Raw genomic sequence first — 27,324 nt, 5'->3', positions numbered from 1 at the left:
GCTGCCCCCAGACAATAGAGTTTTATCACACCAAATCACCACTACAAGAATCATTGCCAATGTTTCCCCAGGATAAATAAGCTGCTTTTTGACTAAGCTTGCCTTTCATGGTAAATGGTTAAAGACCTGTGTGTCTCATGTCATTAACAAGTGAGCGGATAAATACTTCTATTCAGTAATTTTCTTTGCTGATACAGACAGTTATAAATTCACATAAGTGAAGGAGACAGTTTTCATTTAGAACCCCCACTCAGCATTTTGTGTTACTGATGCTTGCCAGATAAAATAAAATACAACCTCTTTGTTTGCTTGGCAAGCAGCTAGATTTGTTTATTAGGCACCCTCCCACTTTGGTGTTCTTTCCTTGTAACTGGTGCTGGAGTCACTCTTAAGTCAGAACATTCTTAACTCAGGAGCAAGTTGACCTCCTAGGATTGACCTTATAGGATTGCACTCCTTCAGTGTAGACAGAATTCTGACAGAAAGAGACTAGCATTCAGCTGTCTATGTGTGGTGCTCTGCAAGATCCCCTCTATAACTGTAATTAGATTTGAATCTGGAAAGAATAAGAACCACTGACCACCAGGGGAGGAAAGGACTGTAAAAAAGGTATGTTATATGATGGAGACAGTTGGTCCAAGAACAGGAACATGCCTTGCCTGAGGTCACACAATTAATCTAAGTTGGAACAAAAGAAAAAGTCCATATACCAGTCTTCCAAGAGATGTGATTCCCTCCACCAGCCCGTACGTGCGTTCTTTTGGGTTAGGGTATCAGTTTCCACACAGGACCTATTAAAAAGAAAAGGCTGCTTGGGAAGAGAGAAACTTAATGTGTTCTCCTTCCACTTAAGCAATTAACAAGAGTTTCTTTATCTGGGAAATTACCAGTGACAGCTCAGCCAAAAAAATAATGTGGAACCTCTCTGACTTCTGTTGAGGTTGGATTCATCCCAAACTTCTGAGACTAATGCCAAGAGAATAAACCAAACCCTGGGAGCTATGACCTTGCCTAGTACTTCCCTTTGCTTGTCTGGGAGTCTTCTTCAATTCCTGCACCATTTGGCACTTTTGAGCAACCCCCTCCTTTTGGATTTTTTTTTCTGTATAATGATCCCTTAGCCTCCCTGTTTCTTATTTCTCTTCCTTTTCAATCAGAACTTCCCCTTACCTTGTATTTAATTCTGTTCTGGATAAGGGATGTTTGAGAGAAACTCAGCAGCTCAGCACATAGTCAGCCCAGCTTCTGGATCCACATTGACCTTGTGCCCAGCTTTAATGACATGTACAGTGACCAAGTCTCTGACTGATGGATGGAAAACAATGAGATAGTCTCAACTACCTTTAAAAGGGTTCAAATTCAGGGTTCTGCCTCACTGAGGATTTCCCTCCACAGGAAATTGTGTGGCTAATGATCTGGGCGTGCCTCTCTACCTGGCTGAGTCCGCCCTCAGCTTGAAAGACAAATGGCCAAGGTGGATGGAGCTGGAGGAGGTAAGTAGCTGAGAAGCCAGAAAGTCCCATGCAGGGAATTAGAAGACAGGTTTTAATGCCAAATGTCCTTGGCCACCCAAGGCCAGGAAACTCAGAGCATGCCGGGCAACTACCAAAGGGAAATATATTTTTGAAGTCTATGCTAGAAGACAGAGGACCCAGAGGTTGCCTTTAGCAAGAGAGCTGTGAAGTCTTTTCCAGCCATCTCCTCTGTTTCTAGGGCTACAAATGAGGCTGATTTATGAGATGCCAATGACCTGCCATGTAAAAGGGGTAGATAAAAGAGAAAAATATATCTGAAATCAGTCTTCGGACACCTGATTATAGCTTAATTTTTCTGTAGACATGTATTTTCTTTTGGCACTCCTTGTTTCTTGCTTAGGCTAGAAGGTTTCATGCTGATAGGAAAGGCCATCTGTTTGGAGAGGTTATTGTTAATATTTGTTTAATGTTGAGAGCTAGACGGCTCACTTTGATAAACTCCAGAGGTTTGTATAATTCAGCTGGCAATCTGACAATCTGGTCACCTGAGGATCTTGAGACAAGACACAGGTAAGCAAGCAACACAGTCACTTATCCATTACTGACCTTTCAGTGTGGTTTTTTATATTTTTTGAAGGATAGAACAAATGCAAAAGGTGTGTCTTAGTCACTTTTGGCTGCTATGGCAAAATATCATTGACTGTGTGGCTTAAACAGTAAAACATTTTTCACAGCTCTGGAGGCTGTAAAGTCTAAGGTCAAGGTGCAGGTGGAGTTAGTAACTGGTGAGGACTCTCCTCCTGGTTTTCAAAGAACCACCCTCTTGCTGTATATTCAACAAGAGAGAACGAGAAAAAGAGAGAGAGAGAGAGAGAGAGAGAGAGCGCACACACTTTGGTTTCCTTCTCTGCCTCTAAGGGCACTAATCACATCATTGGTGCTCCACCCATATGACCTCATTTAAACCAAATTCCCTCCAAATATCATCACACTGAGGATTAGGGCTTCAACCTATGAACATTTAGTCCATGGCAAGGGGTTCAGAAAGCCTGAGGGAGGCAAGCAGGAAGTAGCTTTTTGAATGCTGAATTCTGGTGGTGTTTTCTGAAGCATCTCATCTCATTTCAGATTTTGCCTAACTGAAGAATCAGATTCATTTCTCACAAATCAAATATAGTCCTATATTGATGATCTGTTGCTACAGTAGTGCACACAACCCACCATCTGCCAGCTGGATACCCAGGATACCTGGCAATGTAGTTACAGTCTTAGTCAGGAGGCCCGAGAATCAGGAAAGCTGATGGTATAAGTGCCTGAGGGCAGGAGAAGACCCAGCTCAATGGGAAGGCAAGGAGAGCATATGCATCTTTTCTCCACCTTTTTATTTTACTCAGGCCTTTACTGGATAGGATGATGCCCAACCACACTGGGGAGGGCAAGATGCTTTACTCAGTACACTATTGCAAATGCTAATCTCACCCAGAAACACCCTTACAGACACACTCAGAAATAATGTGCCCAAATATCTGGGCACATCGTGGCCTAATCAAATTAAAACATAAAATAAGCCATCACAGGAATAATAAGTGGAAATTGGAAAGTGAAAGCAGACTACCTTGTAAGTTCCCCCAAGACTCTATGTGTTTGAGGCACAGATTACCAGAGCAAGGAGGGACCTTCAAGGTCACACCCCCAGCGTCCATGATCTCCATGATGTGTCACAATAAAACACTCAAGGGAATCTCAACTCTTGGGTTTCAGCCTCTTAGAGTTTGCTGCTTATATTTTAGCCTAAATGACATATGGGAGCAAAGTCGTGGCAAGGTATAGGTGTCCACAATATTGAGGAAGAGAGTTCGTTATACATCCTGACTTATTATCTCTCACTCTCCCTCCCCACTCCATACAGGGACCTTTAGAATTGGCATACTATTAGATGCACCATTCCTAGTGTCTTTCCAATTCCTCTTTCCCAGTCTAGACAGAGTTGGCTTCATCCTTCTGCTCTAACTTGCTACTCTTCCAGCAAGCACAGAGTCTATTCTGTCTTTGTTCCTCTTACTTGGTCCTCTTCTTCCACTCCTTTCTTGCAGGGCTTAGACTTCACCTCTCTATTCCCAGATAAGCATCTCTTGGCTATTTCCCCCATTTAAAGCAGGTGGCAGAGTAACACAGTAATATATTTTCATCCATAGACTTGAGCAAAGTGGATGCAGGGTGGAGAAAGAAAGGAATATTCTTTGTGTATTAGGGATTTGATGTCACTGAAATTCATTAATGCCATGTCAGAAATTATTTAATACATCCCTCACTGCTTTGTGGAATAGGAGCATAAAATTCAGTCAAGTGAGGGATTCCATACCTAGATATTTGGTCAGTTTCCCAATTGGGCCTGGACTCAAGTCTTCTGACTTCTGACTTCTGACAGCAGATGTCTTCTCATCTCTGAAACTGTTCAAGCAAGAGACTTACAACCATTACATTGAGGAAAGATTGGATTAATTGGCCCCTGAGGTTCTTTCTAACCCTGAGATTCAGAGACAATGAGTCTAACCCCTCAATTTACAGATGAAGCATCCAAGAGAAGTTAAACAAATTGCCTACACCCCATTGGCCTTGAAGCTAAAATGCAAAACTAGGTCTTCAGTTCCCGTTCAATGTTCTTTCCAAGCACTCTTTGTCTTAGGTGCGTCTCACCTAGAAGAGAACCACTGTCTTGGATTCTTCCCATTTCCTGAATCTAAATGCCAGAGCGCAGAAGAGAGATCTTGTACACCTTGTTTGCCTTTGTTGGATTCGTTTAAGTTGTTCCTGGGCCAAAAACCCATTTTTCAATATTTCCTGTAAAGTTGCCCAGAAGCACTGAGCCCTAGTTATTTGGATCATTTAAAGCAATTGATTTTTTTTCTTCATTATTTTTCTTGTTCTTTCTCAATTCTTTCAGAAGACTCCAAATGAAAACGCAAAGAGAAAAGCAATTTTGAAAGAATTGAACATCTTCAGTTCCTTTTTCAGATAATGGTTTTCTCATTCCTAGCAATATTCTTTATATTCTTTAAATAAATACAACTAAAATTTTCTACCAAATATCCTCAATAGTGAAGAAGAGTGAGCCTGTACTTTTGGAGGTCTGGAGATAAACTCTACATTCTCCCCACTTACCTTGAAATTTCCTTGAAGCCTTTATCTTTCTTTAAAAATGAGAATTTCACATTCAATTCTCCAATCTATGCATTTTATCTAAAGTGTTTCAAATTATATTCCATGGGGGCTCCTGGGTGGCTCAGTCAATTAAGTTTCCAACTTTGGCTCAGGTCATGATCTCCCAGTTTGTGAGTTCAAGCCCGGCATCAGGCCCTGCGTTGACAGCTCAGAGTTTAGAGCCTGCTTAGGATTCTGTGTCTCCCTCTCTCTCCGCTCCCCCCTCCACCCTGCTCACAATCTCTCTATGTCAAAAATAAATATTAAAAAAATTAAAAAAATAATTTATATGCCATGAACTAAATTTGATTCTGCAGGAAGGCTCACAGCTATACTGCAACCTATCCTTTTGGCATTGTAATAAATATGCTTCATTAAAGAAATATGGCTTTAGGGGTGCCTGGGTGGCCCAGTTGGTGTAGTGTCTACTCTTGGTTTCAGCTCAGGTCATGATCTCGCAGTTTGTGGGATCAAGCCCTGTGTTGGGCTCCACACTAACAGCAAGGAGCCTACTTGGGATTCTCTCTCTCTCTCAAAATAAATAAATAAACTTAAAAAAAATATGACTTTACACACACAGTAGAGATGGATATTGACCTTCCCAGCTTATCCCTGAAAACCATAAAATCACTAAAGGATGAATTCAATAACTGCCAATATTTAATCTCCCTCAAAGAAATTAAAATTACACTCTGCCCCACTAAAGAATAACACCTTCCCCAATATGCATTTTATAATACAATGTTTTAAAATAATAAAAACTAACATAAAACTATTGTTTTATGCATAATCTCACTTCATCCTCACAACTTTATACAGTAAGAACAGTATTAGCAGCTCCATTTACAAATAATGAATTAGAGCCACAAAGGAGTTAAGTTACCCGCCCAAGGTCACATAATAAGTAAAGGGCTGGAGGCGGGGGTTGGGATGAGACCCAGTATGTCTCAGAACCACCACACTTTCTGGCTTATGAGTTTCTTCTAGTTTTTGGCAAATATTTGCTCCTCCAGTTGATATACCTCCCTCCCCAAGAGTGGATGTTCTAGAAGCAAATCCTATGACTTGTGTTCCACAAGACAATTTGTTGTTTCTTATCTGTCCCACCAGTGTAGAAAAAAGCAAAAGAAATCCATGGCCATTTTGTGATATCTTTTGCATTTTTAAGAAAAAGGAGGACATTTGTATCAAAAACAAAAAACAAATCACACAAAAATGAAAATGCAGTGACTCAGATACTACAGGGAATTAACCCTGGAAATACTCAAACTGACAAGGATGAGGTCAGAGAGAAGCTACAGGGAGAAGACCCATTCATTATGGAAAAGGCTTCTGGGGTGAGAATCTTTCAAGTTGCATTCTGTTCTTTCCTTGCTTTTGCACTGTGCATCATCTATCTGCCTGCATTCCCTTCTAGTATTTCTTTAATTCCTTCAGATGCTCAGCCATGTTTCCTGGCTTGTGTCATTGACGGCTGTCTTGGCCATTGGGAACAAAGATGGTGCTATCACTTTGATCCGCTTCTTGCTAGAGGCAACTATAATTTTCCCCAACTCTATACCCTTGACTATGGAGATGTCTGGCACCATACCAGCATCACCTCAGAAAGGGAGCTTTGGTTCTTTTAGCTCGGGCTCTCTAACAGTCATGGAGCTTCTCATCATCCTACTTTGGTTTCCCTTCATTCAACAGTATTTCTTAAACATCTACTATGTGCAAACCCTGACTGGAAACTGAAGAGAAGATGGTAAGCAGAACAAATATGCTCCCAATATCTGGAAGAAAGGGAAACCCAGTTAACAAATATGCAAATATATGAAAACTTAAACTGGACAAGTACAAAGAAGATGCATGTATGACTGCATTTAGCAGGTGCACCTGACATTCCCTGAGAGAGTTGGAAAAGACTTCTGCAAAAACTGAAGAATGAACAGATGTAAGTTGGGTGAAGGCAGAGGGAGCACAGAGCATTCCAGGAAAGAGAAGAGCACAGAAAACCCTTGAGGCCAGGATGCAGAGACCACAAAGAAAGGAGATATAATATGAGCATACAGAGTTGGGCAAGATCATGCAGAGTCTTCCAGGTCATATATATGACTTTATCCTAAAAGCATGGGAAAACATTGAAGTAGTTAGTGGTGGGAGGGAACTGAATGTCTCATGTAAACAGAGTTATGGTCTGAAAAGATTACTCTGGTCTCATTGGGGAGAATGAATTAGAAGGAGGGCAATAGGGGATTAAGGGAAATTAATTAAGAGGCTATTAAAAATGTTCAGACAGAAAGGCATACATTGACTATTGACATTGGAGCTGGAGAGAAATGTTTAGATTAGAAAGATATTGGAGTATAAATTCCATAGGAATTGTTGCTAGATTGATATGGAGGAGTAAAGAATGACCTCTACTTCCTGGCTTGCATAACTGGATGAATTGTAGTGCCATTCAGTGATACAGGGACCATCAAGAGAGGGCCAGGTTTGGAGATGAAAATCATGTTCAGTTTAAGACCATTTTTTTAATTTGGAGCAACTTTGAGTTTGAAATAAAGGCATTAGGTAGACAGTCAGATACACAGGTCTCCAGTTTAGGAGAGAACTCCGAATCAGAAGGATAGATTTGAGAGCCATTGGCATAGAGAAAATAATTAGAACCATAGACAAGAAGGAGATTGCCTAAGATGCACTGGAGTCAGATTGGGGTCAGACTGGAGTGGATGAAGGAGTGGCTAAGAGATAAGGAAATAAAGACAGCAAATATAGACAACAGTTTTGAAAAGTTTGGCTGTGAAGGGAATATGGGAGACTGGATGATAACTAGAACAATATGTCGAGTCTTTCCCCCACCTTGGCCTTAGCTACCATTCTCACTTCTTGACTTCAAATAGTTCCTTGTGTGTGTGTGTGTGTGTTCATGTGTGCATGCATGGGCATGTGTTCCTGTGAAGATCTTTACTCACCTTCTGTTTTCTGTGTTCCTGGCCATAGTTCTAGGTGACTGCCTACCATGGTCCCAAACTCACTCATGACCCCTCTCCCACTGGCCTTGTTATTGGATCCCACGATACCAGATCTGGAAGTTTTACAGAAATTATTGTGCATGTGTCTTGAGTGGAGGGATAAGAGGGAAGAGTTGGGTTGATCCCAGATTCTTGACCTTTCTGTCATCAGTTGAATTCAGTCTTACAGCTGGAATATGCTGGAAATCATAGCCTTCACTGTAACAACAGATAGCCTTTACTGAATTATTACTATATGCCAGGGGCTGTGCTGTGTTTCACACAGATCTCATCTTTTAATCTTCACAACTATAAAGTAAATACTATTATCATCACCCCCATTTTACAGAAAAAAGCCTCATGGATAAGACTTAGAGATATGAGATGGTTTGCCGAACACCACACAGAGCTGAAGTGGTAGGGACCATGTGTCCACTCAGACAAGTTCTAGAACTCAGGCTCATCACCACACTGCTCTACTTCCTCTCCATCCTCCCATCTCAGAGCATTTAGATGGATTATCTTCCTTAGGTCTTTGAAACAGCTATATCCTTGTGTCCAGTCACAAAAGTAACAAGTACCCATGAGATTTCTGATAATTTTGATTCATAGCTGAGTACAGGGAATGATGTTTACTGGAAAGGGTGCTGAATTAAGAAGAACTGGCACTGACTGTTGATAGCTGTGTGGTCCTGGGGGACTTAATTCACATTTCTGAGCTTCAATTTCCCATTGGTTAATTAGAAATAATACTCACTGCGTGCTGAAAATGAGCAAGGCATTTTCATATCCATTGTCTCATCAAACCCTTACCTCCCCCAAAATCCCATGTGAGGTAGTTATATCAATATTCCCATTTTATAATTGAGCAAATGAGTCTTATTGAAGTAAATACGTGGTACATTTCTCTGGACATAACACCTACCTGTGTCCAAGGCCGGTCCCTTATGCCTGCCTGCAGAATCTGCCAAACAAGCTCCCATCCATGACCCTCTGGGAAGTTTTCAAGCTCTCAGTCCTCCCAGCCACCTCTTTCACCTCTTCAGTCAACAGTTAATAACTGAGTTCCCACTCTGTGTGAGCCCCTGTATCATTGGGGGAAAGGAGACTTTCTCAACACCTTTTGAAGCTGGTATGATGGACAGCTTGGTAGAGCTGTCATCTTTTTAGGGAAGCTGAGTCCCTCCTGCTACGTCCACTCCATCTCAGTGCAGCCTGTTTTTATTTGCATGTCTACTAGGTCTCCCGCAGAAGGTTAAGGAGGAGGATGTGGCAGCGGATGTACATCAGGGAAGGATCATTAGTCCATGCTAATGCTGTCTGCATAGAGATGGCCCACACACTGCACAGTGGGCCTGGGGCCCTTGGTGTTCACTCAAGGCATCCAGCTGACCAGAACCTCTACTCCATGGGCAGAATGAGTCTGATGATTATGGTTATAAGAGGCTAATAGCAAATGTGGTCATTAAAAAATCAGTCCCAAGCAAGCACAACTTCCAAATGGTAAGAAAACAAGGGCTGTTTCTTGTGGTGACATTATTTCAACCTGGAATAACACTGTCATGACCACAGGCAACCATCACCCTTAGAAAAGTATTTGTCCTTAGATATTCACATGTTAGTTCCCTCTTGAGGCCATGCGTATAGAGAGGTTTCCTCCCCGTGGTGGGGCAGGAGCCTACTGGAAAGAGCTTACACTCAAGGCGTGAAGCCTTGATGCAATATCCTCTTCACCACTCAGATGCTTCTGACTTTGACCAGCTTCCATCACTTCTCTGTCCTGATGATGTTAACAACTGAAGTCGCTTCCCTGTCTTTCCCAACATCCTTCAAAACCAACTGCAGGAAGAAATGTGGGGGTTTATTTGTCCCTTTTCAGGTTTTTAATTGCCCAAATTCCATATGACAGTACATCCAGCCAAAACCCTAAAGCAATTTTAGAGATTTCTCAGTAAGATTAGAATATATGCCTATTTGTGTCTATATTCTTACATTGACTGCCACGACTGCTTTGAAAAAAATTTTGACTCTGACAGGGCTCTAATTAATGACAGAATGTTAAAGTTCACATCAGTGCCAAGCCTTTAAAATTAATGCAAATTTAACTTTAAACAAGTTTAGGTGAAAATGACCTGAAAATAATTGATGGGGGTAAATTGCTGATTTTGTTTTCTTCTCCTAGCCTGACCTTTTTGGCTATTCAAGAATTAGTAGGAATTGCAGTCAAGTAAAGACGATATCAGCATTAAAGGACAACTACCCCACATGCCCACCCTTCCCTTGCTGGAGAAGCAATGGCTTCCCACTAAAACCTTTGGGTGTTATCCAAAAAATCTTCCAGCCTAGAACAGCAGTCTGTCTCCAAGAGAGCTTTATGATTTGCCCTCTTCATTTTTCACTCCAACCTTAATACACACCTGCATACACAATATTTAACCTGGATTTGGTAACTTCTTACCCTTCCCTTCCCTTTTTCTCCCTTTTCTGTATTTCCATTTTCTTCCTCCTTCCTTTATATTATGGCAAATTTTACTTTAAGTTTGTCCTCTACAGCAGATACCTGAAAAGACTGATAGTTGATTCTGCTAAAAATATTCCTTTTTGCATTTGTATGCATACATGTATTTGATGTTGCCTTTTCAGTATTTCCCACCAGCGTTCCATGATTCTCCCTTATGAATGGCACATGAAGAGTTCTCTATACTAGGCAAGATACAACTTAGGATTCTACCTGAAGGTTGGTGTCATCCCTTTAGATAAATATTCTTGTTCTTTAGAACAAGATTCCTAATCTGCTTTCTTGGTGTGGAGCTCTATGGTAGGCACCCCAACACTCCTTCCACCATACCCCCTATTTTTTCTTGCATATTTTTCCTCTTAATCTTTTCTCTTAGGTCTGTGGACATAGGTTGAGTATCATTTTGACAGCCCAGGCCACTGTTATTAAGCAGACAGAGAATTGATGGGTGGTTGGTTGAAATCCTGCATGTTGGAGCTATAGGAAATACTGTTTCATCAATTCAGTTATCAGATGTTCTCAAAAAGCATATGCCAACCCAAGGAGCTTTACACAGTGTCCACATCATCCATTTTGCTTCCTTGTCATGATATGCTTTGGCCCCTCTTCTATATATATTTGGAGCTTCTTTTATAACCAGGAAAACCCTGTCAGCTTGAAAACTTCCCAGGTCCCAATAACAAAGGCAGAAACTTTGCCTAAAGATATTGGGAACTCCTCTTGCAAGATATTCACTCATATCTAAGAGAATTGTGTCCTCTCTGTTCTTCTCTGACCCCTTTGTCCCGGCAGAATGAGGATTCCATGCATTTTCAAATTTGAAAATTCTGAAACTTCTCAGGAAGTTCTCTTGAAAGCCATTGCCTTATCTTCACCTACAAACCATCCCAATATATACCAGAAATCAGGTCCCTGTACAACATGATTGTTGAAAACAAAACCAGCCTGGAAAAATCTTACCTCTAGTCTTGACTTGCTCATTGTGCTATTCAGATCTTAGCTTAAATATTACTTTTTCAGAAAAGGCTTCCTGACCCTCCTTCCTTCCTTTTTTCCTCCCTCCCTCTCTCTTTCTCTCTCTCTGTCTCTCTCTTTCTTCCTATCTATCTGTCTATCTCCCCAAAGGAAAGATAATTCTATGAAAGCAAAGACAGTTTTTGCTTTACCTGCTGTTGAATTTCCAGCACTGCATCAATGCGTTCTTCCTGTGTAACAAACCGTCTCTAAAAGTTAGTGACCTAAAACAACAAACCATTTAATTATTTGCTTATGGTTCTGTGGGGCAACAATTTAGAAGGGACTCCAATGAGACAGTTTTTCTCTGCTCATCATGGTGTCAGCTGGGTTCACTTAGGCATTTGCTGTCAGTTTATGGTCACTGGTCAACTCATAGACCTGGGGGTTGGCTGATTGTCAGTGAGACCAATGACATAACTGTGTGCTCCTCATCTGGTAGACAAGCCTGGACTCTTTCATATGGTGGTGGTCACAGGGTTCCCAAGAGCAACCAGAGAGGGTGAACTCTAATGACCAAGCACTTTCAACACCCTGATTGAGGGCGCCTGCGTGGCTCAGTTGGTTAAAAGTCTGATTTCAGCTCAGGTCACGATCTCGCTGTTCACGAGTTCCAGCCTGGCATCAGGCTCTGTACTAACAGCTCAGAGCCTGGAGCCTGCTTCAGATTCTGTGCGCCCCCCCCCCCCCCCCCCGCTCTCTCTGTCTCTCTCCTGCTCATGCTCTGTCTCTCTCTCTCCCTCAAAAATAAATAAACATTAAAAAAAAAGTATGTTTAAGACCCTGATTGCATCATACATGCTAATATTCCCATTGGCCAAATAAGGTCACATGTCCAAGCCCAGATTAAAGGAGTGGAAAAAATACACTCTTTCTCTTCATGGAAGAAGCCTCAAAGCCACATTGCAAAGGGCCTACAGGTGGGAAAGCAGATACAAAGATGGGATAAATTTATGACTATTTCCACAATGTATAACAAGTACATGGTGCATGGTGGGCACTCAATAAATACTTGCTGAGTAAATGAATGGATGAACTAGTGAAAAATGAACTCTCCAAATCTACCAGGTAAAATCTCAAGTCCCCACATGGGTTCTAGTTCCTGATACTAGAACCATGTTTATCAGGCCATGGTTTCTGCCCTTAAAGAGTTCATGATCTAAAGCAGTCTGAAGTTCTGCCTGATTTTATCCTCTGGAGTACGTGCTTATAAGAGTTCCTGTATCCACAGTGACAGATACACTTCAAAGAGAAAAACATGCATGCCTTGGACCACATCACCAGAGGCACAAACCTACCAATCTGGGAGATGAACAACCATGAATTCAAAGTCAGTTGCCAATGGGCCAGGTTTTTCTTTTTGAATCTGCAGTAATTTGTATTTATGTCCTTAAAGCCGTCTATTTGTATATATACAGAATAGAAATTCAAATGAGAGGAATCCCTCTATGTTACAACAACCCTGTGATCTCCATCATCTTCTCACATTTTGCAGTTGAAGACTCATGATAGGTCAGGTCAGGTTTAAAACTTATGTCACGCTGCCACCCTACAAAGATGCGGAACATTTGGATAAACAAAGAGACAGATTGGGGAAAGCCTTTCACTGCTTAGCATTTCAAAATTCTTCCCCTCTGTCTCCGCATTCAAATCTTACTTACCTGTCTTACGCGGAAATCTTGATGCCTGCATCCTTTCCAGATCCTGATAAAAATGATCTTCAGACTAGCCACATTTCCCTCTTAATTGGATTCCACAAGTGGACCCTTATTTGGAGGTTTTAGGGAACCCTTTTTGCAGTCCTACTGAGAGCCAACAAAAGCAGATAGCTGCATTGCAGGATGTGGCTTAGATATGTAGCAATAGAGGCTTCCTGATATTGAACCCCCAGAATTAGACTCCCCACCTCGTTGCAAACTTTCCTGCACAGCCAGAGTCCTCTCCTCATGGGGACTTGCTCTAAACATTAAAATCAGGATTGAGCAAACCAGAATTCTAGTTTCTTTCTTTCTCTCTCTCTCTCTCTCTCTCTCTCTCTCTCTCTCTCTTTCTTTCTTTCTGAGGGAAGTTAGGATAAGAGTGGAAAATTAAGAAAAGAGGCCAAAGAGGTTTCTCTCATCCCAACACCTTGAACCCACTGTATATTTTCTAAGGTTTGCCTTGGAAGATCCAGAGTTTTCATCCCTAGTTCCCCAGAATAAAATGCCCATGCTGCTTAAGTATCCTCAGCTACACCAAACATACCCATACTTGTGTTGGATATCATTGTCTTAGGTTTGGGATTCAGAAAAACTTTGAGGCTTTCTTGTGCTTCATTATCTGAATTGTTCCTTGTTCCTGAATTGTTCAAGTCTTTCTCCTGCCAGGCTGCAGCAGAGAGTGAAGAAGACAAGAAACCCATGGCTGGCTGACATCATTTTTGGCCGCAGCCACTGAGTATCCCAATTGTGCTTTGAACTCCAGACTTCATCTCGCTGAGGTCCTTAGCTAGACTGATCAGTCAAGCCAGGATTTATAGAGACGCTTCTCTGCACCAAGTGAAATGCAAGCACATAGAAGTGTTGCTAAATTTGTAGGGATGGCTTTCATCACGCTCCCCTGTGCTGTGTGATTTATTATGAAAGGGGGACAGACGTGCCCATCCGCCATCTCACTCACTAAACTGACAAGGATAGCATTTCCAGGGATGATATTAACATTTTAAAATAAAATTGTCACCTTGTTATCTTAAATGTATCCAGAGGAATCTAAATACTTTAGCAATGGGATATTCACTCTCCTCGGTTTAAAACACACATACACACAAGAATAAGTTCTTTAACAGTTGGAAATTTTACATCAGTCCCTTTTCTCCTTGAATTTAAATTCCCATTCCACTTCCCACACAGAATTTCATCCTAATGTAATGTATTTTAAGCTTGAAACTGTTTTATAGAAAACCCTATTATGCTTTTCTGCTCAAAAGTATTACATATAAATGGATATGTAACTTTTTATTGCCTGTGAGCATAAGGCTGTATTAACTTTTTTTCTGTGTGAGATACCATTAAAACTATTATGTTGTACATTAATCAAAACAACAAATATATTGTAAATTATGAAAACTATTTTTAAACAAATAACACACATTGTTAGAATGGGGCAGGATTCAACATTAATTCATTTACCTCTCTTTTTGTCTTTAAAATGTGAACAATGACAAGCCATATTAAAGATTTCATATAACAATACCGCTCAATTCTTTGAGCTCTTTCTGAGTTACATACTAAAAATCACAGGGATTTATCACTAACAATAATTGTTAATGATCTATTTATTGACAGCTCAGATTGAATTGTCCCTTAATTTATTGAAAACAAATTTTATTGGAAACTCTCCTACAAAAGGGTAGATTTCTAAATTATTAGTCATTCACTTTCTCCACACCAATAATAGCATTTCATAATGTGTTTGTTTAGTGCCCAAGAGGTTTCTACTCCCTTGGACAATGCTTCTTCATGAGAGTTAGAATAGTAGGAGATGTGTTTTTCTTTTGTAAAGCTGGGGGAGAAAGAAACGTCAGCACTATCTCACGCACTTTAACAGGGAATCTTCAATCTGAAGATTGATTTCCATAAAACTACACCTGCCCTGATAACCAATGTTATTCTGATAAACCTATTCTTTGAAACAGAAAAGCTCAGATTTGCAGTATTTGCTGAGTTCTATCTTAATTAATATTTCCATGATATTAATCTGAGATGACTGAACTGCAGAGATGGGAACAGATGCACATCAGCCAAGAACAAGATTTTCTACTTACAGAGTTGTGTTGAGTCCCCAGATTAGTTGCTTATAGAATTCTGCAGTCTCAGAGTTGGAAGGGACCCTATGGAACGTTGGCTTCTTTGTCTATTACTTGCAGGAATGCCCCTCCATAATATTCTCTAGAGGTGAACATATAATTTCTGGTGAAAAGTTCCCAGAAATCTTGGCTTTTGCCATCACAGCATGTTTAATTCCAGTTGAGACCAGTGTTAATTATTTGCTTTTTCTTTACATCAGTCAAATTCCATTCCGTGTTAATTTCAACAAGCTCTTTCTGATATGCCTTCTGAAGGCTTCAGAATAAATCTAATCCTCTTTCATGGGGCAGACTTCAATTATTGAGGATTTTAATTATAATGTGGTCCCCCTCTTAACCTTTCAGTGCATAAAGCAAGAATCAATGCACGCAGTGATTTACATTGGGGTGCACGGGCTATGAAAGTCCTTCCTCATTGAAGGAAGGCCCTCTGATATTGTTTATAAATACACTATTTTACTTTTGGCATTGAAGCATTAACCCTCTGCATAGATGGACCGACATTGATATAAATAGATCCATGATCATACACAGGGGAAGTTAAGAAGCCCTGTTACTTCTAAATCATATGTAAATCATTAATTATCCCCAAAGCATATCTATTTTCTATATAGACAGATACCCTCTTGTCTTTAGTTAACTGACAGATGCTAGTAAGTTCGACAAGTTCATCAACTCGTACAGAATCATCTTCTTGGAAAGGATTGGATCCAAGCAAGTCTGAATGGGTTATGACTGCCTATCCAGGTTTATAACCTTCTTTTTGAGTTCTTAAATAGGATCATTTACATTATGAGTCTTTGTTTTCTAACTGGGTTTCCAGCAGGCCAGGGCAAGGCAAGAAAAACTCCTAATAGCATGGCAGTCATGAAATTGTATCTCCTTTGAGAGTAGAAATGAAGTGGTAGGACTGAACGTTGCAGTGATGAAGAGAAATGTGTATGGATTAGGGAAGGCTCTCTGAGAAGGTGATTCTAGAAGCAGAAAACTTCTGGGTATTTTCAGTCAAGAGTAAGATCTGAACAACATGAGAGGTCATGTGGATAAGTATATCTCAGTATATCTCAGTCAGTAGAAGCTTCAGTTAAATTTGTGGCTGCTGCCACTCTACACAAATAAGGGGAGGTAGACTTTATTTCTTGGTAAAGTGAGAGACTGTAATAAGTGATATGGATCACTGATGCCCCTTGTACTGTTGGGTAAAACACCCAAAGTTTATCTTGATCTTTAATGTATAAATAGAGAGGTGAATGATAACTGATGAGACCAAGGCTAGCAAGTTTTCAGAGGGGTCCTTTCTGTGACAGCAGACAGCTTCAAGAGAGTTTTTCAGGGCAAAGACTCATTGTGTGTATCATCCTTCACTTGATTAGATAGAAAGGGAAGCCAGTTTGGAAGTGTTATGAATCAGTCTATTTATCATACAACACCAAATAATTATTTAAGTTGACTGCTGATAATTAGGCCCAGGAAAGTCACATATAGCTTATAGTCTTTGAGAGGAAAGAGTCTTTCCATTTTGCATTATGTCGTGGCCTAGATAATGTATTTGGGTATAACAAAACAGAAAGTAATTCTTAGAGATTGCATCCCTCATATACTAACACTGTTAACAAATGGAGGGGATCAATTATGCAAGACTTATAATTTAGAGAACATAACAGATCATCCACACATTATTTAAGAACAGAGTCCTGAGCAATTTGGATACTTCTAAAGCTACAGTTAAATAATTCTAAGAATTAAGAGGGTACTTTGTAACTTCTGGAGGTGTGTGTGTGTGTGTGTGTGTGTGTGTGTGTGTGTGTATTTATTATTGATTCCCCCAAGTAAATGCAAATAAATATGTGGGTCTGTATGCCTCCTCCCTTTCCTACAATCCCAGACCCTAAAACCATCAATCTGGAAGACAGCTGCTTATTCTACAGTGAGACAAATCAAGTTAATAGGCGTATACCAAAGACAATAAAAAATTAAAATACCAGCTTAGGTATGACTTCAATGCAAAGGAAGCAGAATGTTCATCAGGAGTAGGCCTTACTTACCTCACCAGCCATGGGGCCCCAGAGAGGGGAAACATCAAAGTCTTTGCTACCCTCTGTTCCCATTCAAGTGGCCAAGGCTGAGTAGAAGTGCATTCCTAAAGCCATTTGATTGTACCAAAAACTTTGGAGGAAAATGAACCAGAGCATGGTTAAGAGACGCCTTTATTCAAAATTGCATGAGAGAGCTTCAAAAGAACATTATAAATGAAAAGCAAAAAGTACATAGATTTTTAACAGCTTTTGCAAGCCCTCTTGCAGAAAAGTTTAGCCCGTTTGGGGAGTAGTTGGACAAAAAAAATGGTTCTAAAACCAGAGGGAAATTGTTCTTTCAGATGAGTTGCCTTTGGCTGGGCAACTTAGATTAACCAAGTGGGGTGGAGTATCACTGTTAGGGGCTAAAGTCAATTACAAGAGGGAGTAGGGAAAACAACCATGGGGAACAAGAACCATAGAAGAAATTCTCAGCCTCTTGAGAGTCTCTTACACTCCAAACACAATCACTTTCTAATTGAGGATATGCATTTTGTAATGTGCCTATTCAATCCTACAATTCAAGATTAGAGCATATGATCTCTCTACCCAAAGTTGTAGTTAACCACTTGGTTGTAAAAGAAAGCATTATCATTCCCACTTACAACAGCTTTTGTTTCCTTGTGGTTCTCTAAATCGTACTAACATGAGTTTCTCATTCCCTTTGTTATATAATAAAGGCCAATGTGCCTCACCTTTCCAAAATAGCTTCATCATACTCTTCATCAACTGTGGCAGACACCTCTGGTAGCTCAAGTTCACCTCTTGGTCCACCTCTGATTCTAGCCTCTGCTATGAATGGTTCTTGGGAACTAAATCTGACCTCATGAGGACTCAAGCACAAGACACGCAGTTTTTCTTTCTTTTTCTTTCTTTCTTTCTTTCTTTCTTTCTTTCTTTCTTTCTTTCTTTTTTTCTTTTCTTTCTTTCTTTTTTTCTTTCTTTCTTTCTTTCCTCCAACCCTCCCTCCCTCCCTCCCACAATCCCTCCCTCTTTTTTTTATTTTCTTCTTTCTCTCTTTCTTTTTCTTTCTTTTCTTTTCTTTCTTTTTTTTCCCCTGGGGATATTCCAATTATAAGTCTGCTTATTATACAGACAAATCAACGCCCTCAGTACCAACCTTAATCAATGTGTGATGGGAACCAGAAGACAAATGTAACTTTCTGTATGTTTCTTAGTGGGTACTAAGGAACTGGGCTTCTGTTACTTATAGGTGTACTTTAGAAAATGCATTCTTAGATTGACTGGCCTTACTTTCCTAGTTCACTTTACCTCCTTCCTGCCTCCTGCTTCTTGGGTAGTTTATGCCCAAGTCTTTATCTCAGACTCTGTTTTGGGGAGAACCCAAACTAAGACATCAATGAAACATAATATATATTAATTTAATGATTATTAAACATTTATTGAGTACATAATATGGATCAGACAGTGTTCTTGATGCTGAAGATACAGCAATAAATGAGACAGAAAAAAAATCCCCTCCCTAATGGAGGTATGAGAGGAGAGATATCGTATGGTATTTTTCTTTCTCTGATTGATTTATTCAATCAGAGAATAACTTCACTCATATGTGGAATTCAGGAAACAAAACAGATGATCATAGGGTAAGGGAAGGAAAAATAAAATGACAAAAATAGAGAGGGAGGCAAACCACAGAGACTCTTAAATATAGAGAACAAACTGAGGGTTGCTGGAGGGAGGTGGGTGGGGGCTAAATGTGGGGGAGGGGCATTAAGGAGGGCACTTGTTGTGAGGGGCACTGGGTATTACATGTAAGTGATAAATCACTAAATTCTACTCCTGAAACCAATACTACAATATTTGTTAGCTAACTTGAATTTAAATAAAATCTAGTAGAAAAAAAATCCAAAAAAAATTCAAAATAACAAAAAACACAAAACACTCAAGTTAAGAATATAAATTCTGTACAATCTCATGAAGCTTATATGTATATCCCTTCTATTTCTTCCTAGTCTTGCCACAAGCTAGACTACCTCCCATCTCTATCTGCACTCTATAGATCCTTTAAAAAAATGAAATGAAATTTTATTCTGATGATAAGAGTAATGTAGGTCCACCACTGAAAATTTAGAAAATATGGAGAAAGTGCAGAGAAGAAAATAAAAGCAAACAGCTACCTCAGCCTAGAGGTGATTCATAATTATCATGTTAGTTTAATATCTTTCCAGGAATTTAAAACTTGTTATAGTTTAAAAATACATTTAAATACTAACATAGTAAAACTTAACACCAATATACTAAGACAATATATCAAGTACTGTCTTGTCACTTTTCTTTTTCAGATTTTTCTTGGCTCTCTTAATCTATTCGTCTTTTTCAGAGGAACTTTATAATCGTTTCCACAACTCAAAAATAACCATGTTGCTGGTGTGCCTGGCTGGCTCAGTCAATGCAGCATGTGACTCTTGATCTTGGGGTTGTGAATTTGAGCCCCATATTTTAAAAAATAAAAAATCTTTAAAAAACATGTTAGGATTTTGATTGATATCCATTAAAATCTATAAACTTATTTGGGTATACTTGATGTAATAATAGCCTTTCTACCAAGGAACCAATGTATAATTTTCCATGTATTCAAACCTTAAGAAAATATCTATAGTCTCCTTCAAACAGGTTCCAAGTATTCTTATTAAATTTAGCTCAAACTCTTTTGTATTTTTATTGGGAAGCCTTTCCATTATATTTTAAAATTGGTTATAAAGAAAAGATAACTGTTTTGTATATTTGTAACTATCCAGTTTCCTAAGCTTTTACGAATTCCAATACTTTTTCAGCTATTCTCTAGAGGTTTCTGGAAGATAGGTAGATTCAAGTGAGACTCCACATACCTCAAAAACTTCTTTCTTTTTGCTTCTGTATCCATGCATTATCTTACTTCTCCCAGAAGATATGGCCGGTTAATCTGATCGGTCAAGATCCAGGACTGTTGATTAGATACACTAACAATGGAAATAGTCTAATGTCCCTTTTTCTGTGTGTTATATTTATCCGATTTTGGTTATCAGGTTATACTAATATAAGGGTTTTGCTTATAAAAAGACAAACTGGGAATCTTTCTATCTCTTTTTATGAAAGACTTCAAAGAACATGGATATTGTCTGTTCCTTAAAGAATCCACCTGTTGAATTTATTTGGGTATATTAAACATCATAGAGATGTTTTGGTTTGGTTTGTTTTAATTGGGGGAATGGGAGAGAAAAGCTTCCTTGATTACTGTCCAATTCCTTTTTTCTAATGAAGTCAATTTTGATCATTTATATCCTCCACAAACATCAATTTTAGTCAAACATTTTAATGACATATAAAAATAATTTTAGGGGTGCCTGAGTGGCTCATTCATTTAAGCATCTGACCCTTGATTTTGGCTCAGCTTATGATCTCAGGAATCCCGAGATCAAGCCCCGCACAGAGCTCAGGGCTGACAGGGTGGATCCTGCTTGGGATTCTCTCTCTCCCTCTCTCTCTGCCCCTCCCCCACTTGCATGCTCTCTTTCTCTCAAAATAAATAAATAAACTAAAAAAAACTAGATTTTTCCTACATGTTATGAACACTTTTTAATTTCTTTTAAGTTTATTAATTTTGACAGAGAGAGAGAGAGTGCGCGCGCGCGAGCGCAGTGGGGGATGGGCAAAGAGAGAGAAGGAGAGAAGCCCAAGCAGGCTCTGCACTGATAGCATGGAGTCCAATGCAGGACTCCATCCCAGGATGATGGGATCATGACCTGAGCCAAAATCAAGAGTTGGGCACTTAACTGAATGAGCCACCCAGACACCCCCTCTTTTTCATTTCTAATGGAAGATAGCCTTACCACCCCACTCTCTTATTTTCTCTCTCCTTTTTCCTCAAGATACATACATTTCATCAACATATGTGATTATTACATAGAACTGCTTTTTTGTTTATTAATGATTCTCTCTGCTTTCTAATTCATTCATCTTTTTCATTCTTTTCTCCTACTAGAGAATAGTTTTTAATATTCTAACTTTGTGATTTTGATAATTATTTCCTCTATATTTATTCTTTGGTATATAAACATAAAAGTATCTATGATAATGTAATTTCCTTTGAGTGTGGCTTTGATCACATCTCATAAATTTGATATGTGGAACTTTTATAGTAGTTATTTTCTAAATGTCTATAACTGCAATCTTCATTTCCTCTATAATCTGAAGGGGTTTTTTTTGTTTTTTTTTTAATTTATTTATTTATTTATTTATTTATTTATTTATTTATTTAATATATGAAATTTACTGTCAAATTGGTTTCCATACAACACCCAGTGCTCATCCCAAAAGGTGCCCTCCTCAATACCCATCACCCACCCTACCCTCCCTCCCACCCCCCATCAACCCTCAGTTTGTTCTCAGTTTTTTAACAGTCTCTTATGCTTTGGCTCTCTCCCACTCTAACCTCTTTTTTTTTTTTTCCTTCCCCTCCCCCATGGGTTTCTGTTATGTTTCTCAAGATCCACACAAGAGTGAAACCATATGGTATCTGTCTTTCTCTGTATGGCTTATTTCACTTAGCATCACACTCTCCAGTTCCATCCACGTTGCTACAAAAGGCCATATTTCATTCTTTCTCATTGCCACGTAGTATTCCATTGTGTATATAAACCACAATTTCTTTATCCATTCATCAGTTGATGGACATTTAGGCTCTTTCCATAATTTGGCTATTGTTGAGAGTGCTGCTATAAACATTGGGGTACAGGTGCCCCTATGCATCAGCACTCCTGTATCCCTTGGATAAATTCCTAGCAGTGCTATTGCTGGGTCATAGGGTAGGTCTATTTTTAATTTTCTGAGGAACCTCCACACTGCTTTCCAGAGCAGCTGCACCAATTTGCATTCCCACCAACAGTGCAAGAGGGTTCCCGTTTCTCCACATCCTCTCCAGCATCTATAGTCTCCTGATTTGTTCATTTTGGCCACTCTGACTGGCGTGAGGTGGTATCTGAGTGTGGTTTTGATTTGTATTTCCCTGATAAGGAGCGACGTTGAACATCTTTTCATGTGCCTGTTGGCCATCCGGATGTCTTCTTTAGAGAAGTGTCTATTCATGTTTTCTGCCCATTTCTTCACTGGGTTATTTGTTTTTCGGGTGTGGAGTTTGGTGAGCTCTTTATAGATTTTGGATACTAGCCCTTTGTCCGATATGTCATTTGCAAATATCTTTTCCCATTCCGTTGGTTGCCTTTTAGTTTTGTTGGTTGTTTCCTTTGCTGTGCAGAAGCTTTTTATCTTCATAAGGTCCCAGTAATTCACTTTTGCTTTTAATTCTCTTGCCTTTGGGGATGTGCCGAGTAAGAGATTGCTACGGCTGAGGTCAGAGAGGTCTTTTCCTGCTTTCTCCTCTAAGGTTTTGATGGTTTCCTGTCTCACATTCAGGTCCTTTATCCATTTTGAGTTTATTTTTGTGAATGGTGTCAGAAAGTGTTCTAGTTTCAATCTTCTGCATGTTGCTGTCCAGGTCTCCCAGCACCATTTGTTAAAGAGACTTTTTTCCATTGGATGTTCTTTCCTGCTTTGTCAAAGATTAGTTGGCCATACGTTTGTGGGTCTAGTTCTGGGGTTTCTATTCTATTCCATTGGTCTATGTGTCTGTTTTTGTGCCAATACCATGCTGTCTTGATGATTACAGCTTTGTAGTAGAGGCTAAAGTCTGGGATTGTGATGCCTCCTGCTTTGGTCTTCTTCTTCAAAATTACTTTGGCTATTCAGGGCCTTTTGTGGTTCCATATGAATTTTAGGATTGCTTGTTCTAGTTTCGAGAAGAATGCTGGTGCAATTTTGATTGGGATTGCATTGAATGTGTAGATAGCTTTGGGTAGTATTGACATTTTGACAATATTTATTCTTCCAATCCATGAGCAGGGAATGTCTTTCCATTTCTTTATATCTTCTTCAATTTCCTTCATAAGCTTTCTATAGTTTTCAGCATACAGATCTTTTACATCTTTGGTTAGATTTATTCCTAGGTATTTTATGCTTCTTGGTGCAATTGTGAATGGGATCAGTTTCTTTATTTGTCTTTCTGTTGCTTCATTGTTAGTGTATAAGAATGCAACTGATTTCTGTACATTGATTTTGTATCCTGCAACTTTGCTGAATTCATGTATCAGTTCTAGCAGACTTTTGGTGGAGTCTATCGGATTTTCCATGTATAATATCATGTCATCTGCAAAAAGCGAAAGCTTGACTTCATCTTTGCCAATTTTGATGCCTTGATTTCCTTTTGTTGTCTGATTGCTGATGCTAGAACTTCCAGCACTATGTTAAACAACAGCGGTGAGAGTGGGGATCCCTGTCGTGTTCCTGATCTCAGGGAAAAAGCTCTCAGTTTTTCCCCATTGAGGATGATGTTAGCTGTGGGCTTTTCATAAATGGCTTTTATGATCTTTAAGTATGTTCCTTCTATCCCGACTTTCTCAAGGGTTTTTATTAAGAAAGGGTGCTGGATTTTGTCAAAGGCCTTTTCTGCATCGATTGACAGGATCATATGGTTCTTCTCTTTTTTTTTTGTTAATGTGATGTATCACGTTGATCGATTTGCGAATGTTGAACCAGCCCTGCATCCCAGGAATGAATCCCACTTGATCATGGTGAATAATTCTTTTTATATGCTGCTGAATTCGATTTGCTAGTATCTTATTGAGAATTTTTGCATCCATATTCATCAGGGATATTGGCCTGTAGTTCTCTTTTTTTACTGGGTCTCTGTCTGGTTTAGGAATCAAAGTAATACTGGCTTCATAGAATGAGTCTGGAAGTTTTCCTTCCCTTTCTATTTCTTGGAATAGCTTGAGAAGGATAGGTATTATCTCTGCTTTAAACGTCTGGTAGAACTCCCCTGGGAAGCCATCTGGTCCTGGACTCTTATTTGTTGGGAGATTTTTGATAACTGATTCAATTTCTTCGCTGGTTATGGGTCTGTTCAAGCTTTCTATTTCCTCCTGATTGAGTTTTGGAAGAGTGTGGGTGTTTAGGAATTTGTCCATTTCTTCCAGGTTGCCCAATTTGTTGGCATATAATTTTTCATAGTATTCCCTGATAATTGTTTGTATCTCTGAGGGATTGGTTGTAATAATTCCATTTTCATTCATGATTTTATCTATTTGGGTCATCTCCCTTTTCTTTTTGAGAAGCCTGGCTAGAGGTTTGTCAATTTTGTTTATTTTTTCAATAAACCAACTCTTGGTTTCGTTGATCTGCTCTACCGTTTTTTTAGATTCTATATTGTTTATTTCTGCTCTGATCTTTATTATTTCTCTTCTTCTGCTGGGTTTAGGCTGTCTTTGCTGTTCTGCTTCTATAATCTGAAGTTTATTAAGAATGATACTTTAGAATTTCCAGGTTTTTTAAATTAAAATGTTTATTATTAATTTTCATTTTCATTGCCTTGTCTAGTTATCATCCAGTTTAAGAACATCTGCTTCTTAGAATGGTGGAGTTGGCTGTAATTTCTCTGGTATCCTTCATTATTCTACCTCTGAGTAATCCTTACTTTCTCTGATCCCCTATCATACTTAGCTTGGATTGCTTGATGTCTTTGTTTGTTTTTTTTTGTTTGTTTGTGTCTTATGTCTGTCTCTCTACCTCCGTAAGTAGTAAAAGCAACTTGAGGATAAAGCTCACATTTTATAATTCTTTGTATCCCCCATAGCATCTAACACCTCAAGCATATTAAGTAATCAATAAATACATGTGTACCACTTTATATGTCGGGGAAAGTAAGAGGGATTCAAAACGTAGAGGGATCAGAAACCTTGCTAAGTAACTATATGGTTAGCCATTTTACTAAAATATGTTCACGTTATGCATTCTTCTGTCCTGAAAAATATTGCTCTCCTGGCAATCATCATGGTAACTAATGTGATTATTAATACTGACCATTTGTTGAGCACATGTACATTCTAGGCACTGCTTTAAGAACTTTATATGCTGCATCTCATTTCATAATCCTCACAACAGATCTCACAGGTAAATATGATAATTGTCTTCATTTCCCAGATGAGGAAAGTGAAGCTTAAGGCCGAGACTGTGCCCAGGATTTCCCAGATGGTGAACATGAATCCTGGATCGATTGCGCCTCTGGTCTGTTCCTTCCACTTCTGGTCCACACCAGTTTCTGTAAATTTATTCTCCTGGTCACTTGTTCCTTCCTCCTTTTAGTCCATCCCACATTCAAATGACTAAATGTCTGCTGGTCTATTTTGCCAGAGCAGTACTAAAAGACAGTAATATAAATGTGAAAAAAACATGGCCCCTGCTTTTGGTGACCTTCCAGAGTCCAATGGAGCCTTTTCTTTGACATGCACCACGCTTTAAAATGTTACAGAATGTGCTAATTGTATCTGGGCTTCCCTGCAGTTCCTCTGTTTCTCTGTTCCCTGCTCCCATTATATTCAGGTGTTTACTTCAGGGTTCAATTTACCCAAGCGGATCCTGGCTGCCAAAACTGGGGCAAGTGAAGTCATTGTATGTTCTTTGTATGCGCAGAAAGAACCCAGGGTTTTAATAGTCTTTCTCCACCCACCTTCAACTTGGTTTCCCTCAGGACAATAACATCAGCTTTAAAGCCAAAGACAATTATGACAATGTTATTATTTCACATGGGGAAAATTGATGTTGCCAGCCTGAAGAGGTGCCAGACTTCTGAAACTCACACAGAAATCACTCTTGGAGGAAGGGAAGACAAGTTTCAGAAACGTTTTATGGGAAAGAAACAATCAAGGTCTTTGTTTGCTCAGACTGCTTGGTCATTTGGGTTCAGAATAGGCTTCACCGAATCTCATCCATAAGATCTCTCCTGCCACACACTGCCATCCTCGCACCTGGCTCAGAGCCTCCACAAATGCCACACCATCGCAAGACTGACACCATGCACTGCCTACAGTAACAGAGATTGCAACAGAGGATAAAAATGAAGGAGGGTCTGAGGGAACCTACCTTTCTGATGTGAAGTCTTCACAGATTTCTAATTTTGCTAAGAGATTTCAGCTGGCCAGATCATCCTCCCCACAGTCATTGCCATCTCATAATTTTCTGTCCCTTCACCTTACTTTTTTTCTCGCTATCTAAAACTCTAATAGTGATTTGACTATTTATCTATGTGTAGTTTTTGTCTCAATGAAAAATAAGGCTGTTACTTTGGTTTATTACTGTATCTGTAATGTTAGAATGGTGTCCAACATACAGCCTGTTCTAAATACCTATTTGTTCAATGATTGAATCTGATATGTCGTCATGACCAGACGATACTTCTGTGTTCATCTTATTTAGTGCCACCTTCTCCAGCTCCTTCATCATCACAATCATGACCTTTACCATCATCACTATGTCAGTGGTGGGTCACAATTCCCGTGCTGCCCTTCTACCTTCACGTCCCCAATACTCTCAGCTCTTACTCCTGTTCTAGGTGAAGTACCCAGGGAAGATGAACACTCCCAGCCCACAGGTGAGGGTGCTGAACTACAGAGCAGTGAATTAACTCATTCGGGGTCACAGTCTGGGCCACTGTCCTGCGTGTTCCTCTCTTGGCAAGGGTGATTTGTAAATGGCTTCTGAAGCAAAGTCCTTTTCTTCTTTGTTCTCTTATAGTACTTCACACAGAGCCTGGTGCATGGGTGGGGAGGCATTTACTGAAGGACCAAATGGCACGAGAGTCCTCCATGATTTTGCCTCTAGCTTCCTCCTGTCTTTGCACTCATGCATCCCAGTACCCATCTTGGCCGTTCTTGCCACTGCATATTACCTTTTAGCATTCATCTGTCTGCCCCAAGCATCCTTTCTTGCACCCCTCTGTTGTGGCCCAATCTGCTTATTTAATGAAAGCTTTTCAGGCTCTCCCTGCTTAAATTGATCACTGTTCCCTTGGATGATAATCATACCCTATAACATTCCTGTTGCTACTTCTTTGGAAAATTAGTTAAGTGTGACAGACTTTAAGCCCCTAGAAGGCAGCAGGCATATCAATAGTGCTCATCACTCTATCCTGCCTCAGCACCTAGCAGTGACTGCTAAAAACAGGTAGCATTTGCTGAGCACTTACTATCTGCCAGACACTAGGTTTGCTGATGTATATAGATTATCTAATTTAATTCTCATAATAACACCATGAAGTGTCATTACTGCCCACATTTTATGAATGAGAAAGCAAGGTTTAGAGTTGTGACAT

General features: G+C 39.6%; 1 long non-coding RNA gene across 1 annotated transcript; it reads right to left on the bottom strand.

Annotated features, from left to right (window-relative positions):
- Window positions 1-350: 350 nt before the first annotated feature.
- On the bottom strand, window positions 351-26,395 carry LOC122202310. Its single transcript, XR_006194587.1, has 5 exons — window positions 26,097-26,395; window positions 19,973-20,046; window positions 11,357-11,428; window positions 3,838-3,926; window positions 351-791 (listed from the first exon to the last, which is right to left on the bottom strand). It is a non-coding gene; the product is annotated as an uncharacterized LOC122202310 (long non-coding RNA).
- Between the last annotated feature and the right edge of the window lie 929 nt (window positions 26,396-27,324).

The sequence above is a fragment of the Panthera leo genome, chromosome D2 (genome assembly GCF_018350215.1).
Source record: "Panthera leo isolate Ple1 chromosome D2, P.leo_Ple1_pat1.1, whole genome shotgun sequence".
NCBI classification, from domain to species: Eukaryota; Metazoa; Chordata; class Mammalia; order Carnivora; family Felidae; genus Panthera; species Panthera leo.
The sequence above is the reverse complement of the archived record's forward strand: the minus strand, read 5'-3'. Positions and strand labels throughout refer to the sequence as shown.